Source organism: Coffea eugenioides, chromosome 10 (assembly GCF_003713205.1).
Source record: "Coffea eugenioides isolate CCC68of chromosome 10, Ceug_1.0, whole genome shotgun sequence".
In the NCBI taxonomy this organism is placed as follows: Eukaryota; Viridiplantae; Streptophyta; class Magnoliopsida; order Gentianales; family Rubiaceae; genus Coffea; species Coffea eugenioides.
Genome location: NC_040044.1, coordinates 17,837,215 through 17,857,847, shown reverse-complemented (window position 1 = coordinate 17,857,847; position 20,633 = coordinate 17,837,215).

Sequence of the window (20,633 nt, the reverse complement as noted above, 5' to 3'; positions counted from 1 at the left end):
TCGCTTGAGTGACAGGGTTGGAAACTATACATTGAAGACCGATCACTTCAATATGCTGCCTACACTTCACGGTTTGTCTAATGAAGATCCCCTCTCTTTTATCCATGAATTTTGTTCAGCTATCCAGATGTTCCTTTTAAATGGTATTTCAAAAGATGACTTACAAATGAGGTATCTTCCATGTTACCTCATGGATCGTGCAAAATATTGGCTACTGAATTTACCAGAAGGATCGTTGAGGACATGGAAAGATGTTTACAACATTTTTATGGTCAAATACTATTCACCTCAAAAGATCATTGATTTGAGGAACGACATTGCACACTCTCTTAGATGGAATTAGAGCCTATTCATGAACTTTGGATTCATTTCAAATTGTTACTTGCATAGTGTTCCTACCATCAATACTCTTTGGTATTAAAGATGCAATTTTTCTCTGATAGATTGACATTGACAACCCAAATATGGTGGACATCACTATTAAAGGCTATATTGGAGACAAGACCCTAAAGGAACTAGTTGGCCTTTATGAGTTGCTATTTAGCAATTCTCAATAAAAAAACACTTTAAAGTAGGTGTTCATAAAGTAAGCACTTTAAAGGATTTGAGTTCACAAGTTTCTGAATTAAGTCGGCAAGTGCAGTTGCTTTTAAATTGTGACATTCAATCTTAGGAACTGTGCTCATATTGTCATATGTATGGGTATAGTATTACTGGCTATTATAATAGAGAACCTCTTTTCATAGTTGAGGATGTTAATTCTGATAGGGCTTATGGTGCATAAAAATTTCAACAATGACCCTTTTTCCAATACTTACAATGCAGGATAGAGAAGTCATTCTAATTTTTCTTGGAAGGATCAAGAAGTTAGTCCTATAGGGTCACCTGGGTTCCATAATCAATAGCCAATATTTTGGTATTCTTCCCAGTCTATTCAAGAGAAAAAAAACATATTTTGAAGATATGATACTGCAATATATTCAAAAACTAGATCAATGATAGATCAAACTAATCGACTTGTCCAGTCCCAACAAGCATTAATCCAAAATTTTGAAAGACAAGTTGGTCGATTGGCAAAGATAGTGACTAAAAGAGAATCATAGAGATTGCGTAGCAATACATAGGTGAATCCTAAGAAAGCTACCATAGCACTAAACCATCATTCAAAAAATGTATTAGACAATCCTACATATATTTATATGGAAAAATCTAAAAGTGAAGGAATTGGTGATAACATGCATGATTCGGATAAATAGATTCATATAGAAGATCGGTCTAGCAAGGTACCCGAAGTAAAAGTTTATGTGCTACCCATTTGTTACCCTCAAAAATTGAAACAAATGACTAATGATGGCCATTATCAAAAGTTTTTGAGATGCTTATAAAGTTTGAAGTGCATATCCCATTTGTGGAAGCTCTTGCAAATATGCCATCATATGCAAAATTCTTAAAGGAGATTGTGTCCAACAAGAAGAGACAGGAAGAATTTGAAATAGTCTTCCTTACCGAGGAGTGTAGTACTACGCTGCAAAATCATCTTCCTATCAAGATGAAGGACTCTTAGAGTTTTACAGTGGCTTGTTCTCTTGAGAATATTTTTGTAGATAGGTGCTTATATGATCTTAGATCTAGAGTTAATTTAATGTCTTTCTCAATTTTTAGGATATTGAAGTTTGCCAAACTTATGCCAACAATGGTGATTCTATAACTTATTGATCGTTTGGCGAGATATTCCATTGGTGTTGCAGAACATATATTTATGAAAGTTGGTAAATTTTATCATTTTGCAAATTTTCTTATTTTAGAAATGAAAGAGGATATTAGTATGTCCATAATTCTTGGTAGAGCATTCTTGGTTATAAGAAGGGCTAATATTGATTTGTTAGAAGGAAAACTTACATTAAAAATAGGTAAGGATAAACAAGAGTTTAATGCTTTTTAATCTTTTAAATGTCCTTTGTATGATGAGTCCTCTTTGCATATTGATGTCATTGATTTCTTTTATGGAGAAATGTTCTTCAAAATTTGTGTTAGAAAGTATGGCACAGGACTTAGAACTCATGTTTTTAGCAGATCATCGCAAGTATCCTTCTTGGATAGTATGAAACTGTACTTTTGATGAAGAAAACTATGAGAGATTTTGAACACACACAGTGCAAGTGAAGTTGATGAACCAATTTATCCATTATAAATACATTTAGTCCTGTATTTGGTTGATGATGTTAAATATAATGCTTATTGGGAGGTGAATCCAATTTTCTGCTTTTTACTTTATCTATTTTTCCTTTGTTTTCTGTTTTTAGGACTGGGGTGGTGTTTAGTCAATTACGATTTTTATTCTTTCTAATTAGGCATTGGTGGTATTAGCTCCTCTTTATAGTATTTTCTTGTCTCATTGTTTTAGGCTAGTTGCGTGATTTAGTCAAAGATTTTCTTATTTTAACCTAAGAATTTATCACATTTGGATGTACTATATGAATGCAAAACCTAAATTTAGGAGGATATCGGGGGGTCGGAATATCTCTTCAAAGCTTAATTGGTGCAAATCACATTAATTGTGATGCCCAAGAGTGACTCTTTGAAGAGGTCACGAATATGCAAAAAATATGAGATTCTAAGAAAAGAAAAGAAAAGAAAATAATAATATACAAATATACATGACCTAAAGGAATGCATCATAACGGGTGCGGGGAACTAATACTCGTGACTTTAATTTTCCCTTTAATAGAGGGAATACGAGCGTGCTAAGGCTGTAAAAGCCACACTCGTCCATATCCCATATTCAAGGGGTTTATTTCCCTAATTTAATCAAGCAAATGCACTAATCTACTCCTAACTTTCCTTAAATGAAATGCAAGTCTAATGTCATGTGTCGCATATGGGAATAAGGGATATATATATAGGGAAAATATGGGATAAGGGATGCATATAAGGGAAATGGCATGCAAAATGATTAAAAAATCCTAAGAAGTAGAAAATATGCATGAAAATGTAGTGATTGTCACACAAATATGATCTAATGTGTGGATGGTTCCTAAGGGTCTAGCATTGGACTAACCCATGTCTATGAGTCCTCACTAGTGTTGGACTAGTGGCAAATCGGAACAAAGGGTCACAACTAGCATTGGACTAGTGTGGTGACGTCACACATTGAATATAACTAAACCAATCATATAAAACATAACAAAAGTAAGTAAACACATAAGATCACATAAACACATAGCACATAAGCATGATATCTAGATGCAAGACTCTAAGAAAGCGAGTAACATGTAAACACATAAGCATGCAAAACACACAAGCAAATAGAGCAAATAGAAACCTAACTATTACATTTGGGGGCCCTAACTACAATCTAAAGGGAGGAAGGAATAAAATAAATACTAAAATAAATACCTAACTATTACATATTCTATCTAAATACATGTCTTGAACTCCCTAACTATTACAATTTGGCATTTAAATATATCTCAATTAGCTAAAAATTAAATTAAAATAAATATATAAAATTAAAACAAATAAAGTGAATAAATAAGTAAATAAAATAAAAACATTCAAAAAAGCATGCAATTACACACATAAAGTCACATAGGAGCATATAGTCTCAAGTAAAAATAAAAAATAAATAAAGAGTAGAGTGTACCTCCCTTGAATTGGTGACTTAATGAAATGAAAATTTTCTTACTTACCCTCCAAAACAAAGAAAGAGGTCAACGCATCACTTTAATTAACAAAAAATCACAGGAAATGAAAATAAATCGGAAATTGAATCCATCAAAACATTCAAATAAAGGTAAACAACCCATGTTGACACATTAAAACAAACAAGTATCCAATTGAAACAATTAAAGAAGTTTGAGGGGTCAAATCATTACAAATATTAAGGGTCTAAAATAAAATAAAACTAAGGCTTAAGATGATGCCTATCGAAACCAAATGCTAAACTTCACAAAAATGAATCAAAACTCACTTGTTCCACTTGCTAAAACTAAATAACAAAAAGAATTACCTAAATCTTTTGCAAAAACCCAAATCAAAATTATAAATCTATAAAAAATTATTAGACTTCAAATTTCCTCCTAAAACTCACATATAATCTGTCCAAAAATCATATTAAGGCATACCAAAGAAAAATATCATGTTAAAGGGACATAAATGATTCACTTTTCCAATTTTTAGGCCATGGTAGCATTAAACCAAAATGCAGGGGTCAAAAGGCAAATTTTTGAAAACATTTCATGCAAAGCTACGAAAAGCCTTCTTCTTCAACAACTCGGAGTTCTCCAATGCGGTTCTCTAACACAGTCTCAAATGGACAACTACCATCTCAACCAAACCCAAATTGATCCAAAGCAACAAGATCACCAAATATTCTTCACTTTTCAACATAAAATTCGTAGACTTAAACACAAAAATTCAGAAAGAAAGAATCATGCAAAACTGGAAACAAAATTTCTGCAACTTTTCGGATGGCTTTGAAATGTTTATCAAACCTCATACAGCAATCGTTAGCGGCAAATTTTTATACCAATCCCAAACCAGAGAACAACAAGATCATCAACTAAGGTCCATTAGAAACTTTCAACGCACTTTGACGAACAACATAGCTATTGAAAATCCAAACAAAGACAAAGCATGTAGTTGGTTTCTGATGAAACCAGTGGTGGTATCATTAGGAGCAAAAGAAAGTTTCCAACCACATCACTCAAAACATCCAACATCAAACCATAGCCATGATCATTCAACAACAAAAAAAATGCAGCTTGCTAAACCGAATTTCAGAACATGCAATAAGCAAGAAACCCACGTTCCTATCTAGAGGATTTACTTTTTTTGCAGGAATTGAAATGACAAGGGAGGGCTGGAGAGTTACCTTTGTCTGCCTTAAAGATTCGAAATGGTGGTGGAAATCCCCAGGCAGAATGAGCGAACCTCACCATGTTGATCTTGATCCCTAGCTTTTAATGTTTACAAAACAATGGATAATACTAATATCTCTTCAAGAAATACTTTCAGCTATGAAGCAAATCAGATTCAAAGATTAAACACATTTGAAAGGAACAAAGTATGCTGAAGCTATCGGACGCTCAAGAAGACAGGATCGGACGTCCGATAATCATTGCACAACTTCGGACGCATGCTTAGGATGTCCGAAGGAATTGAAGATGATTTTTTAATCTCTTTGTTTACTGTCGGACGCACAAAGAACTTGCACCGGACGTCCGATAGGATCCTTCAAAGTTGACGAAACCATCGGATGCTGAATATGTCTCCACTGGACGTCCGATAGAAACAAGATGATTTCTCAAATCTCTTTGTTTGCTGTCGGACGCACAAAGAGCCTGCACTGGACGTCCGATAGAATTGAAGAAAATTTCTCAAACTCACTGCCTGCTGTCGGACGCAAAAAACAGGAGTACCGGACGTCCGATACTCCAACGGCTAGTTGACTCTTCAGCTACTTTCTATCCGTTGGAAGCATTAATAAGCCACTTTCTTGGTCCTATATAAATAGTGGTTGGTCAGATATTTTAAACAACTTTTGCACACTGAAGATACAAAAGATCTAGAGTGATTTTAGTGAGAAAATACTCTTCAAAGAAGATTTGTAGTCTTAGTGGAGTGAGGTTCATTGTAAGCTTTCATTTGTGAGTGAATATTTCATGAGTGTAGCTCTGTGAGGGTTGTCCTGAGGGATAGTAAAACTTCCTGGTTTGACCGAGTGGTGTTCGGGGCAAGGAGGAGGTGAACCTTCCTTTGTACGCAAGAGTGATTATAATTCATCAACTTGAAGAAGCTTATTTGAATTAATCTACAAGCTCAAGAGGAGCTGGGTAGTTAATTGGTTTGCAATTCTTTCCTTTCTATTTACTTATTATTACGTTTGTGATCTGTACATTGTTTATCTCTTCCACTTGGTTGTCTTCGATCCTTACACACCAAGAATCAAGAAACCCAGGTTGCAGACTTTGGTGAAGAGCTATGAAGGTCTGAACTTCGGGCTCGAATTTGACAGATCTGGAACTATTTTTCCCAAATTATTTCTGAACAAATGTTGTTAAGAAACTTCCCAGGGAAACGCAGAAGCCAAGAAATCGTTATATGGGCCTGAGATAGAGTTGAAAAACGATCCAGAAATGAGCTGATGGCTCAACCTGAACACCAGATTTTTCCAGAAAATTGGCTCGTTATTTGCTTTTCTCTCCCCGCTGTCCCTTACTCTCTTTCGTTCCTTCTTTGGTTCTTCAGCCACCACCTTCCTTCCTTTCTTACTCTCTCAGATTCTATCCTCTCTCTCGGTTTCCTTCCCTTCTTTTCTCCTTGTCCCGTAGCTCTTCCCGTAGCCCTCTTGCTCTTATTTCCTCCAAAACCCTTTTTCCTCCTTGGTATCTTCTCAGCACCTCACCCTCTCTCCAGTTCCCCTGTTCCCTTTCCTCAGCCCACAACTTTCTTCTCTTTCTTTTGCTTTCTTCCTTCTCCCTCAGCCCTGCCAGTCGCCTTTTCCACTCTTCTCCCTTCCTTTGTTCCCGTAACTTCCTCTCGACTTCCCCTCTTTTCTTTCCTTTCCCTTACCTTTTCTCTACTCAGCTGCCACCCCCTTTACTCTACCTGTTCTCCTCTCCTTTTCAAGCCATTCTCTTGCTTTTTATATGGAGCCAAATGGATCAAAAACCCTTAGAACCAAGGCTGAGATTCAGTTGGATTTTTTTCGGTTCATTTTTTGAGCCGTTTGATCTATTTCTCTAGATGCTTCTTGATGATTCCCGCTGAGGTGAGCTATCATTATACTGGAAAATCTTGGGACAGAATGGATGAAAGGGAGAATTGTACCCAGCTCCAGCTTTGCGTCCTCATTTCTGGTTTTCTTAGCCGCAAATATGAAGATGGGCAGCGAGCACGCGCGCGTGAACTCTTTTTTTTTTTTTTTCTTTTTTAAACTGATTTTGGTTCTTTTCTTCCTTTCTAATTCCTTTCTTCCTAATTTTCTTCTTTTTTTTTCTTTTTTTCGATTTTCTAAAATGATTTTCCTCAAGAAATACAAAAATGAAAAAAATAAATTAAAAATAAACAAAAATATGAATAAAATGATTAAAAATAAAATGGTGAAATTTTAATATTATTTTCTTGTATCAAAATATAACTCTAACGAAGAAGTACTTGAAAACACTTTCTAAAATCTTTCTATTTTACGCCAAAAATTTTGAGTTATAGTTTTACAGCTAGCCAACAATTAGATAACTCCTCTTACATAACATGTGGTAAATTTCTATAAATTATTCATTATCTTTATACTGACTTATTATATTCAATCATTAATGATTTTAGTCACTCAGTTACGAGAAGTAATCAAATAGTGTCAAAATATAGTAATTCACACTCAAAATACTATGATAATCTTAAGTCAAAAGATCACTTGCACAAACATCACTTAAAGAATGATCCTTTGGCATTTTAAAAGATATCTTTCTATGGATCAATGTATTAAACTTGGACATCTTATCAAGCATCCATATACTAGTTTAGATCTATGTTTTCAGACTCGGACCGGGTATCGACTCGGTCAGGGTCAGGGGTCAGGGGTCAATGGGTTCGACCGGGGGTTAAATCGGATGACATCATAAATAAAAATCATTTAGAAATTAAAATATTATATTTAAAATATCTAAGATCATGTTAATATTAACAAAGGTATATTCATATATGTTTAATGTTTCAAATGTATTTAACAATAAAATACAAAGAAATTAGAATAATCAAGGAGCAATTTATATTATTTAATGAATATTAACAAGTTTAGAATTAAAATTATGGACTTGATTAAAAAATAGCACCAAACTTTAGGACAATATTTATAAAGTATGAAATATTTGAGGTATATTAATAGTTTTTAACAACTTAAGGGTCAAAACATAATATTGAAAATGTTTTGATCCTATATCAGATGAAAGTGCTTTGAAGTTTGACCCCACGCCACACCTCTCATTTCTTCCTCTACTCCTGACGGTGTCACTTCATCTTCCTGCAACTCCTTTCTTCATCTTCCACGCCATTCTGCAACTCCTTTCTTCTTCTTCATCTTTATTTTTTATTTCATTTTCATTCTTATTTTATTAGTTATTTGTTCTCAAACCCATGAAATATCATTCTTTTATCTGATTTCTGCAAACTGTTCTCTTCTCCACGCTCTTTTTTGCATTTTTGGGTCTTTTTTTTCTTTTGAATACAAGATCTAAGATTATATCTTATTTTAAAAAAAGGGTAAAACATTGATTTTTCATGCTTGAATTGAAGTCAAAGAGTGAAAATGGATTTGCGGAGGAGGGAGAGCTCACAAGGATTTGGGGTTAAGAGGTCAGGAAGGGTAAAAAAGAATTTAAAAATGGAGAATAAGAAAAACCCGGTTCGTACGGGTTCTTCCGGTTTCCGGACAAACCTGGTCAAAACCGGGGTTTGACCGAGTCTTGACCAATCCGAGTTTTTAAGATAGCTCGGACCGGACACTTGGCCGGTTCCCGGTTCAACCGGTCGGACCGGCCGGTCCGGTCCGAGTTTAAAAACACAGGTTTAGATGTCTCACATCGTCATGGTAGAACATATTTACTATATAGAAGAGATATTATATATACTAGTCTATTTGTATTAATAATGTTCTTTCTTATTATTACTATGATTAGAAATATTTAAGAATAAACATTAGTAATAACCAATTGAAACTCGCTGGAGCTGTATAACTCAGAACATAAATCATTTCTTCAATGAATTGTGTACGTTCTAAATTGCAATATGTCTGACACAAATCTAATTATGATCAAGGATTGCTTAGAGTTTTTTGGTTAAGTTTTCCCTACATAGACTTCTTAACTATTACTCCAGTTTCTTGACTAATGGATTCCTAGTTATGGATGATTGGAACAACGATTTGAAGTTCACTAGGTTGAGAAGGACTCTCACCTCCCAGCATTTTTTACCAAGTATGCGATCTGATGCCACTTTATCTAATCATCTTTGACAAGCAAGTTATGATGTTGCATTCAATGATCATAACTAGATGCTAGATTTTTTCTATGGTTCCCTCAATTACTTCAGACCTTCAGAATGCCCGAACAAGTCTTTTCTACTCAATATGGCCAAGTGGCATTTTGTGTGAGGCCACTTTCTTCCGTTTAGGTCTCAAACATAAAAGGAAAAGGCTCCAATATCCTACCTTGAGATGTTTGAGTGATTTACACAACCTACTCAAAGCGTTGAGAGGAGATTATGCAATTCCTAGTCAAGAGTATGCAATATATGTGGCAATTTCTAATGAATTGAGGAGATTGAAGAACTATGAACCTAGTCATATAGTTTGTCTAGAAAATCTAACGCTTGATATTTTGGCATTTTTAGGTTGAAATCATGAATTTGAAGATTATCTGAACTTTGATGCTTGTACAGATAAACACAATAAGGGATTTGTAGCCTATTCTTTAAGTGGAGAAAATATGTAGCTTATGCATATGATCCACATTTTTTACAAGTGTAAATAGTTGATTGTAATAATAAAATCACTTAAATATTTTTGGGGTCGAACCCATAGGGAGGAATTAACTATCTTACTTTAATTCTGATAGAATATAATAAAATTGAAATACAAAGATTTATAGTTACTACTTAAGTGGTAAACTAGATAATCAAAGCAAAGATAAATTGAAGAAAATAATTGGCAACCAACTAGAAGTTTTCAGGTTTTGATCCAAAATTTGAATTAATTATTTAGGTATTTTCTTTACATGCCAAAAGCGTGTCACACAAATGTGTTTTTAGATTATCTCTTGATACATCTAAATTATATCCAATTAAATCTCACATCTCTCTTGAGATCACAAACAGTCAATTGAACCCTTTAAAAATTTAAATAATTTAGTTTACATCATAGGAATTCTAAATTACTCTAGTATTTTAGTTAGGTATATCTATCTATCTAGTGTTCCATTGTATAGCTCCCCCTCAGTTCATACAAACCCTAAAATTATGTCCATGGTAATTAAGCATAAACATGTAATTAAGATAAGAAAAATAAACTAGGAAAGAGTCAAGAATTTAACTAGAATAATTAACCAATATTTTTTTCACAAAATGCTAACCCCAAAATTAAATTAGTTCAGCACAGTGATGAATAATCCCAAAAGTCAAATAATAAATACAAGAATGAAGATAAAGAGTAATTAAAACTTCTCAATTTTACCTACTCTAATCTTCATCTTGATCGCTCTTGGATCCTTGTCCACCTCGATCTTGATTTCTTAAAGAAGATGTTGAAAGTATGAACTAAAAAATTACAATATTTTTCTCCCCTAAAAAATGTCCTAAACAACTACTATTTATAGCATCCTAAACTTCTAGATGAAATATGGCAGAATTAGGTGTTGAAGAGTTGTCAAAATTGAGTCCAAGCAGGTTTTTGACAAAGCTCGATGCAATATCTAATGAACAAAAACTTACTCGACAATTACTGCAAATAAAATCACCTGGAGTATTCCAGAAATTGAACCCATAAAGACAACTTAACTTTCTTACTTCAATAATTATAGAAATCAATGAAATTCAAATTTAGAGATTTATTATCGCTACTTAAGAGGTAAATTAAATAACCAAAACAAAGAAGATAAGTGGGAGAAAGCATCTGGCAAGTAACTAGAGCTTTTTGGATTTCAATCCAAAGTTTGAATTAGTTGTTTAGGTATTTTCTCAATATACCAAGAACGTATCACACAAAAACTATTTTTCTCAGTACATCTAAATTGCTCCCATTTAAATCTCACATCTCTCTTGAGATCACAAGTATTTAATTGAACCCTTTAAGATATAAAGTGATTTTAATTACATCATGCAAAATTTAAATTACTCTTGTATTTAGGTTAAGTATGTCTATCTATTTAGTGCTCGTTTATACAGCCCATCTCAATTCATACAAATCCTAAAAATATGTCCATGGTGATCAAGCATAAATATGTAATTATAACAAGATGGATAAATCAAGGCAAAAGTTAAGAATTTAACAAGAATAATCAACCAAGACTTCTTTAAAAAAACGCCAACCCTAGAATTAAATTAGTTCAATATAGTTATGAATAATTCAAGAATTAGGCATTTCTTGAATTTTGTCAGAAAAAAAAGAAAAGAAAATCACAAGATGTCTGACATCACAAAATCTTCATTGTTTTTTCTATCATTCATTTTTGCAGTTTCATGCAATTTGGTGATTGCAATTTATCATGTTGATGTAAAGAATGAACTCCCACCAACCGTTATGGGTTCATTTGCAGGCAAACTCAGAGGATTGGGGAAACAAAACAATCCCAGTTGGTGGTGTTTATCAAGCCATCAGAGCAGTGGATGATGTACTTTATATCAACGGTCATTTTGCTTGGAACAGAAAATATCAATTTTTTAATGCTCTTAATGCGCCCCTGTCCCCAATCAACGATGATGAGAAATCTTGGATTGTTAAACAAAACAGTTTTTATGTTCTTTCAATTAGTGGTTTGTAGAAGAGATATGATTGGAAAAATGATGAATATTGAAAAGTAAGATGCCTATACCATATTGCATCATTTCCATCGTTGTACATTTATATGAATTATGGGCTTTGAATAAAATAATTCATGGAATAAATAACTGTTCCTTTTTTATTAAAAAAAAAGAATAATTCAAGAATTCAAGGATTAAATACAAGAGTGAAGTTAAAAAGTAAGTAGAATGTCTCAATTTTAACGACTCTAATCTTTGTCTTGATTGCACCTTAATTCTTGCTCATCTTTGTCTTAATTTCTTGAAGAAAAAGGTGTAAAATATATGAACTAAAGAGTTACACAATGTTTTCCTCTCTTAAAAGCGTCCTAAACAACCCTTATTTATAACATCTTAAACTTCGTCTTGAAGAGCTATCAGAGTCAAGTTCAATAAGTTGCTAACAAAGTCCAATTGCATGTCTAGTGCAATATCCGGTGCCTAGACTTCATGTCTATTGCAATGTCCGGTGCTTGACATTAACTAATGTAAAACATTAAAAATCTCTAGAGAATGTTTGGTTTTATGTCACTCATGATGTCACGTGCCAGTCTTCCTGTTGGCGGTCGAGTTTTGCACGCGATTTCATTCTATTTTCTATCAAATTATGCCAATCTCCTATTAGAACAAAAAAAGACTAAATTAGGCAATTTCCATCTACATTAGAGTTCAAATACAAAACAAGTACCATTAATACAAAACAAGTATCAAGTGTTAATAGTTGATAAGTGACTAATTTACGCTATATTCGAATGATATTTTATGTCATTTTTAGTCACTTTGGCAATATTGTAGGAAGAAAATGGATCATTTTGGCTATAATCGGTGTAAGATGCTCTTAAGTGATTAAATGAGGTTTATTTCACTTTTTACTTGCATTTTGTCCATAATTTTGTTGGAAATATACTTCATTTGGATGAAAAGGAAGTTGATAGCGTTGACACATCTGCGTATTTTGGCTATAACTTGAGCTACAGTGATCAAATTGAGATTATTCTTAAACCATTTTGAAGAAAGAAATATATATACAAATCTTATGAAGACATCGAAATCCAATTTGAAGGTTTTCCCTGTCAAAAAGCCGAATTACAGTAGCCAATTTCTATTGGTTGAAACTGAGAAAAGGCAATGAGCAGTTAAGGATATTTCAGTCATTTCTTGGTCCACAGAGCTACAAATTGAATGATTCTTGATGCATTGGAAAGCTAACTCAAAGGACTACAAGTTTTATGTTTTGATCAAGAGCTAATTCAGCTTCTATCATCAAGAAAGGTTCAGTTGAAGTTGAGGAAAAATCGGAGCAGTAGTGAAGATTGAACAGAAATTGCACAAAAAGTCACTATAGTTTCTGGCCAGATTGTGGTTAGAAAAGGCTGCTCTCTACGCGGATAAGTTGTTTTCACCTCCAACAAGTCACATGTAATGCTAGACATGTGACAACCACTACCAACTGTAAGGGGAAGGTGTAAAGCCTCATTTCTTGACCATTTTTATCTTTATATAGCCATTCAAACTTGCAAGATGAAGGAGAGACGGGAGAAAACCTTGGAATGCAGAAATGTAGTTCTTACAAGGAATGCAGAAATGTAGTTCTTACATCTTCCGAGTGTTAGATTAGTTTAGTATAGGCAGTATAGCTCATCCACTCTTGTAATTTGACTAGATTATGATGAAGATGGAGATGAAGAAGGAGGAGTTGAAACTCATGTGACAGGGATTATCTCTTCTCCAATTCTTTATCTTTTGTATTAGATTCTTAAGTATGGTTAATATGCAAGTTTTGGATTTTATGTGTCTTTAAAGTTTATATCTTGGGTTTGGTTGAACTTTCTATAATTGTTAGTGTTCATTATTTGGTTATTTGATGCTATTATTTGAGCAAGTTATTTTGCAATTTAGCTCTTTAAATCATAATTAACTTGGTACCATTAATTGTGATTATCTAAGGTGTTGCTTCTGCAATAAAAATTGAGATTTAACACTGGTTCAAGAAGTGCTAAAGTTAGGGAGTACACTCACGAGAGTAGAGGTGCACCTTTGTGGCTTTAGTGATTCATTTCATGTAATTTCATAGAGGTAATTAACTTGTAACTAATTTCATAACTACGAGAGTAGCTATGGATTAGCTATAAGTATAGTTGATTCACTACGAGAGTAGGTTTCACATGCATAAGGAAATTACACCATAACTAGTTAAGATAGTGGTAATCAATTATCCAAAAATAGCATTTGCATGAGTAGTTAGGGATACCATAACCTAAGGAGTTTTTATCTACTATTATCTTGCATAAATTTAGCATAGTTTTATTTCTTTTAATTCAGTGATCGTCTAAATAATAGAGAAACTTTAGTAGTGCCGGTAATTGTCCAATCTTCCTCGTGGGATCGACCCGATATTTGCCCTAAACTACTAATTTGACCTGTATACTTGCAGTCAAAATTGGTATATTTCGGAATTGAACTTGTACTTATATTAAAAACCCGTCAAGTTTTTGGCACTGTTGCCAGGGAATATTTGTCTATGTCGGTGCTAAGAGCAACTTTATTAATTTAGACAATTTTTGTTATTTTTATTGTGTCTTATGTATTTTATGTCTTTTTTAGTGTTTTGTTGAGTCAATTTTTGTTTTTTTGTTTGTTTTAGTTTGTGTCTTTGAATCTATCCTTCTTAGTTAATCTTGCTTTTGAGATTGTTTAAAAGTAATTTTAGGTAATGAGGAGGGTAGGTCAATATAGAGGACAAGACATGAGAAGTGGAAGATCGACAATGGAAGGTTACTACGTGTAAAGCTCCATGGATAGAGGTAACCATGAAATAACCGAAGGTATCTCATTTGAAGATGGTTTGAGGTGTTTAAAGGTTAAATTTGATGTTATAAAGTTAAAAATTCAAATGGATGCCATTATGCATGAAATTGAGTAAAAGAGGAATGTTAATGTTTTTAATTCTAATCAAATGATTTGTGACTTGTGTGGAGGTTATCATGCTACTTATATATGTATAGAAGCACAAAAAGTGGATTATTATGATGAATCTGGGCATTGCAATCCTTATCTTGATCAATATGGTGCTAATTTGGGCAATTTTTATGCTGATGGTTGGGATAATCAATGTGCTAATAGTGCTTCTCCTTGTTTATATGATTACCAATCCGAATGTATCCACTATGAATCAAAACCATCTTGGGAATTGGCAATAGAAAAGTTAGCTAATGCATCTCTATCTTGGGAATTAGAAAGTGAACCATTGGCTAATGATTCTAATGCATCTTGAGAGCTAGCTGTAGAAAATTCTTCTAATCAATTTGATTTAGCCATAGAAAAGCTAGCTAATGCGACTTCCAATCGTTTTGATAGGGTTGAGGAAAGATTAGATGAATTAACCTCTCACTTTTGTAGAATACAAGAACAATTGCATGTATTATGTGAAGTTATTTCTTTTAATAATATGCAAAATGACCCTATTATGAATGGTGGGAATGTTGTATGTGACATTGGATTAAATTATGATCAAAATGATGAATCTAAGTTGAGTTTCAATGAAGAAATGTCCATTTTATATGATAGTACCTTTGGAGCTAACCTTGAACCTCAAGAGGTGAACCTTAACGACTCATTTTTCATCCCTCTTGAGAAATGTGTTGAGAGTATAGGTTTTAAAGGTACTATATGTGAGGACCCGAAAATTTTCTTATTTTATCGAATATTACTAGTTTCCTTAAATATTTATTTACTCATTTTCTCCGAATTATTTATTTCGACTATTTAAAATCCATTTATATGGGACCTCTTTTATATTTTTAAAGCGTTTTGTTGGAAAAATTCACTTTTCGAAAATCCATTTAGTTCGGAACAACGAGTGCACGTTTTTCGAGGCTATACTTGAATCAGGAGTGTATTAATATTGGAGAGTTAAGAATGATCAATGGTAGATTAAGAAAGGTTAATTGAGGAATTAATACTTGACTCATGTGAGGACTCGCAAATTTTCTTATTTTAAACTCCTAATTTTAGCTTATTTAATTATTTATTTGGCCAATTACCTCGAATATTATTTTCTAACATTTTTAGACCTAATTACATGGGTCTATAGCTTAGTTATGTTTTTAATGTGATTTGTTTTAAAATTCAATTTTTGGAAACTCGTTAAGTATGAATAGTGGATGCGCATTTGGGAATAATAATTGATTCGAGAATACAATAAACTTGAAAAATTGGAGACTTGTACATTAGTCTTAAAATAGATATTTTTATGTTTAACTGTTCAATTATTAGTTAGTTATACTATCGTTATAAGAATTTCTTGGAAATTTCACTTTATTGCGCTTAAATCGGAAGTACGCGTTTTTACGCGCGCGATTAATTGAGGGACTTTAGACCTTTATTTTTGGACTATTAAGAGTGAATAATAATAGTATGAATGGAAGTGCATTAGAGGTTTAGTGCACTAGTGAAATAAACTCGAGAGGAATCGGGCACGAAACGCGAGCGCGAGAGAGTTAACTTTTGAGGCATTCTTAGCCACATATTCTTAAGCCTCTCACGTAAGCCTCATTATCAGCCAACAACATTCTTCTTCCTCCTTAAAGCTGCCGTCCAGCATCAAGAGAAAAGAACCAAAGTTTCTTCTTCATTTCACCTTCATTTCTCACCCAAATCACTCCAAAATTCACCCATACTTAGCTAAACACTTGGTGATCATTTTGAGCTACAAAAGGGGGCTACTTTCCACGATTTTTGTGAGCTGTAAGAGGACAAAAATTTCTGCCTAAGTCATCACTTGAGGTAATGGATGATCCACCTTAAAATTCTTAACTTATGGGAGTAGTAGTGCACTTATGAGCTTGTAAATTCATGTGGGTGGCTTGTTATTGTTGGAAAATTTTGAATGTGGGCTCTATGAACTCCCACTCTTGGATTGATGGCTGATGTGATGCTTGATGATGGATCTAATGTTGGTTTAGTGCTCAAATTGGTAGATTAATGGTGCATAGCTAGTATAAACTTCAAGGAGTGCATGGATGTAAAGTTTCCAATTCTGCCCCTGTTATGATCGTGCCTCTTTTTGCTGAATTTTGAGGTTTTAATGGCTTGTATATGATGTTTATATATTTTTTAGATGGTGTATAAAGTTTCATCGAAAAATATTGAGGTTGGGTTGGTCAAATGGATTAATCTCGCAAAGCTAGCAAACCTGGAAAATTTCCCCGTAATGCTCAGACAGCTTTCTTGTTTTGTCCATAACTCTGTGCTTTGATGTCAAAATCAAGTGCTGTCAGTGGCATTTGAAACTAGACATTCCCAGTTTTTCAACGGTATAAAATACACCCCCTAATTCCACCCGAGTATCCCGTACCAACCGTTTAAAGATGACTGTCCTGTTTCTCTGTTTTCCTGGAACGAAGTTCAGAAGCTGCAACTTGTGGCTCGAATTTGAGCTAGTTGTGTGCTGAATTTCAAAACGATTTCTTCTGTGAAATTATATTTTTATGAATTTATTTTCTAACGCCACCAACCATGCTCAATTCCGAGTTGAATTGAGTGATTTTTTATCAAAATACGAAACCTGCCCTGTTCTTGAAAACCCTAAATTTTGGGCAGAATTGATACTAGACTTGGTGTGGACTTGACAATTGAATTTCTTGGAGTTAAAACACTTACCAAATGTACCATGAATGTTCTTTAGGCTTTGCCTACACAAATGAACCATGTTTGAAGGATTTTCCTTGGCCAAATGTTTGGAAATGGAAAACAAGAAGCTCAAGGCAGTTTTACCTTAGGATTTTTCGAAACTTTGGTTGTTTGGTTGACTACCTTCCCGAAGGTATTTTTTCATGAAATTTGATAAAGGGATACCCTTTATATAAGAGTATTATATTGCCAAATTTGGTACCAATCCGAGTCCATTTTGTGACGACCCCACCTCCCCCTAAGGCGAACCAGAGGGTTCGGCGGCCGCCTGCCCGGCTCTCGCCGGGACTCAGTCGTTCACTAAAGTCCTCAAATAAATTGCAATATAAATCTCAAATATTACATCAAATTCTCCAATAATTACATGTCAAAAGCAAAGCGGAAATAATTCTCAACTATACATAAAATGATTTCCAAATCCAAATTGTACAAAACATAGGCCATCCAGTCACGTGCACAAGTACTACAAGTCCTTCCTTCGCCTTGAGCCCTGTGGAGGGGAATAAAATATTTTTGGGGTGAGCTAGAAGCTCAGCGAGTAACCAGTAAAATCCGAAATCAAATATATTTCACAATGTTGCATTTCGATCATTTCGATGATGTCATGATTCAGAGATCAAATGTACGTTTATTGCTCTCGTGAGCTAGTGAAATCATTGCACTTGAACACCCAACGCTCAAATAGATCATTTAACATTAACATTGAGAGGGAGCCCCTTTTTGAGCTCCAGATAAACATGAACATGAACCATAAACAAGGTGGAGACGTTGGTGTCCAGCACAAGACTTTCCCAGAACTCATTGAAGCCAAATCATGTCATGAATCCACATGCAAGCACGCATGATATGCAATTGAATAAATAATGCAAGAAACATTTCACAAGTACTTTGGAAATAGTTTAGGGTCACTCACCTCCACGGCTCAGACCATCCATCATATATCATTGCCTTGCTCAAATTCAAGCCTTAGATCACAAACCCAATGCAAACAAGTCCCTTCAAAGTTCGGACAGCACTTCCCCTGAATTTGCTAACTTTTCCAGCCATCATGGCTTCATTATTTTTCTCATTCCAACCCAAAGGTACACACACAACAACAAGTTCATCCAATAGCCATTCAGCAAGCTCCAAGTAGTACAAAGACAAGTCAAGCTAGGGAAAAGTCCGGAAATGAAAGTTAAGCTCAAAACCAGAAAAATAGTTTTGACGTCATTTTGCGGTAATGGTACCAAAGGCGCTACGATTATCGGATGAAGGTGCAAGATATACCGTTTCGAAGCTAAGAGATAGGGATACAATATTACAGAAGGTCACTCAACCCAGTTTCGAGTGTAACCAGGTCAAAAATGCAAGATACCATACCAGAATCACAAAAACAGATTCACAGAACGCATTCTAGCGGAAACATCATAAATCAGGCTATCCAAGTCCAAATCCAGAAATTCTAAAACCAGCTGAAATCTAAGAAACAGGGCTAAATTTCATCAGAAGACCTCAACAACCAATTCGGAAGCAATTCCAGCCAAAACAACCAATTACAGGCGCAATTCTTACATTCGGGTAAAACCAGAACAGCAATAGTAATTTCTACTTTTCTCACTCTACGCGACTCCGATTGACCTGAAATTTTGTAGGTACCTCTAAAATGTCATTCCCTACAACTTTCATGTTTTAAGCCAAGGCCAATTCGGCCTCTATCTAGGACCAAAAATTTCGGACAGAATGAAGAACCAAGAACCCTAATTTTCCAGAATTTCTTCCAAAACAGAAATTGATTGCAATTGTCCACTTTTTCCACCTCATAGAGTCCTTAAACATCATTTCCAATCATCATACATGACCCCATAATCATATTCATATGAAAACAGAAAAATCCCCAATAATTATAAAACTTCATCAATTCAACCACAAATCAAGAAATAATCCATAATACCATCTCTTTAGCCATCACAAGTCTCTAATTTAGCATAATCAAGAACAAAGAAAGGATGGCTAGACATGATACCTTCAAATATCAAGAAAGGTGATGACTTAGGAATTTTTCTTCCAAAACAACTCCACCAAGAGCTTCAATCTTCCTTAGCTAGCAAGTTTTATGGAGTGATTTGCAATTTAATCGGTTGGAACTCAAGATTTGGACAAGAAATTGAAGTACAAGATGATGGATTTTCTCTCTCTTTTTCTCTCAAAATTTCGTCCAAGACAAGCTAAAATGGAGAGAAATTGGGTCCAAATTGGTTTTAGTAAAGTTAGAAAAGTCTTGGTCAAAAGTCAAGGTCCAATGGTTTTGTGACAAATGGTCCTTTAGGGTTTTAATCTTATCTTTTTGTCTCTCCAATACAAATATCTTAACACATTGTAAAATAATATCACTTAATACAAAATTCCAACAAGTTGTCAAAAATATAATGCATTTACCGCACTTGCGGGTCCCACGTCCAAAATACGCTTTTAATTTCTCAAAAACTAACCGATACTAGAAAAATCATTTTAAAACTATTTTTGCTCATAAACTTTATTTGGGGAATTTTTCTAATCAAGAAAATGTAGAAACGGCGGGCGTTTAAAAAATAAACCCTAGAAAATTAGAAAATTTCCGGGTTCTCAAACTCATTTTTTTCGGGGCGTCACACATTTCACTGCTCGATTAAATTACCAAAGTTCATGACTCGAGTTTGGAAAACCCTTGTTTCACAAGGGAATTTTGGTAACTTTGAGTGGCCATATCTTAGTGCTCAAAACTCCGTTTCTCGTTCCACTTATTTTGTTGTAAACTTGGATTGCAACTCTAATAGAGTTCCAAATTTCAAAGGCTAGTTCCAATCAAGTGAATTTTGCCGAATTTTCAAAATTGGCCAAAAATCAACTTAAATCTGCCTTATGAGCCAAAACAGCGACTTTGAGCTCATTTTTGAATGTTCTCCATTTGGAATCTTAGAAAAGTGTATTCTAGGAACTTTTAGTACTTTGGAAGAGGTTTCCAACAGTACTAAGTTTTCCAATTTTTGACATGTGGAATGTGAGATACGATTTTTTAAAATATCGTATCAAAACTGAAAATTTTCGAATTTCAAGGAAATGGAGTTTTTCAAGTATTCCTTATTCCTTCGATAGCACTTGAACGTTTATGCTTGATTTTCAAGATAAAAAAAAAACTCGATTGCTCTTGTACTTTAAGAAACTCCACTTGAACCTCGATTTACGAGTAATTAAGGTTCATTTTCATGAAATTTTCCTAGATTGTACTAGTGCACAATCTTCCTTGATAATTGGGATGTGTGAATGATAATTCACTATTATTTGCTCAGACGCACACGAGGACCTTCAAGAGAATTTCACGGTGGAAGCTTGAACCTCCAAGTGACACTTTTGCTATTGACTCACAGTGAGTG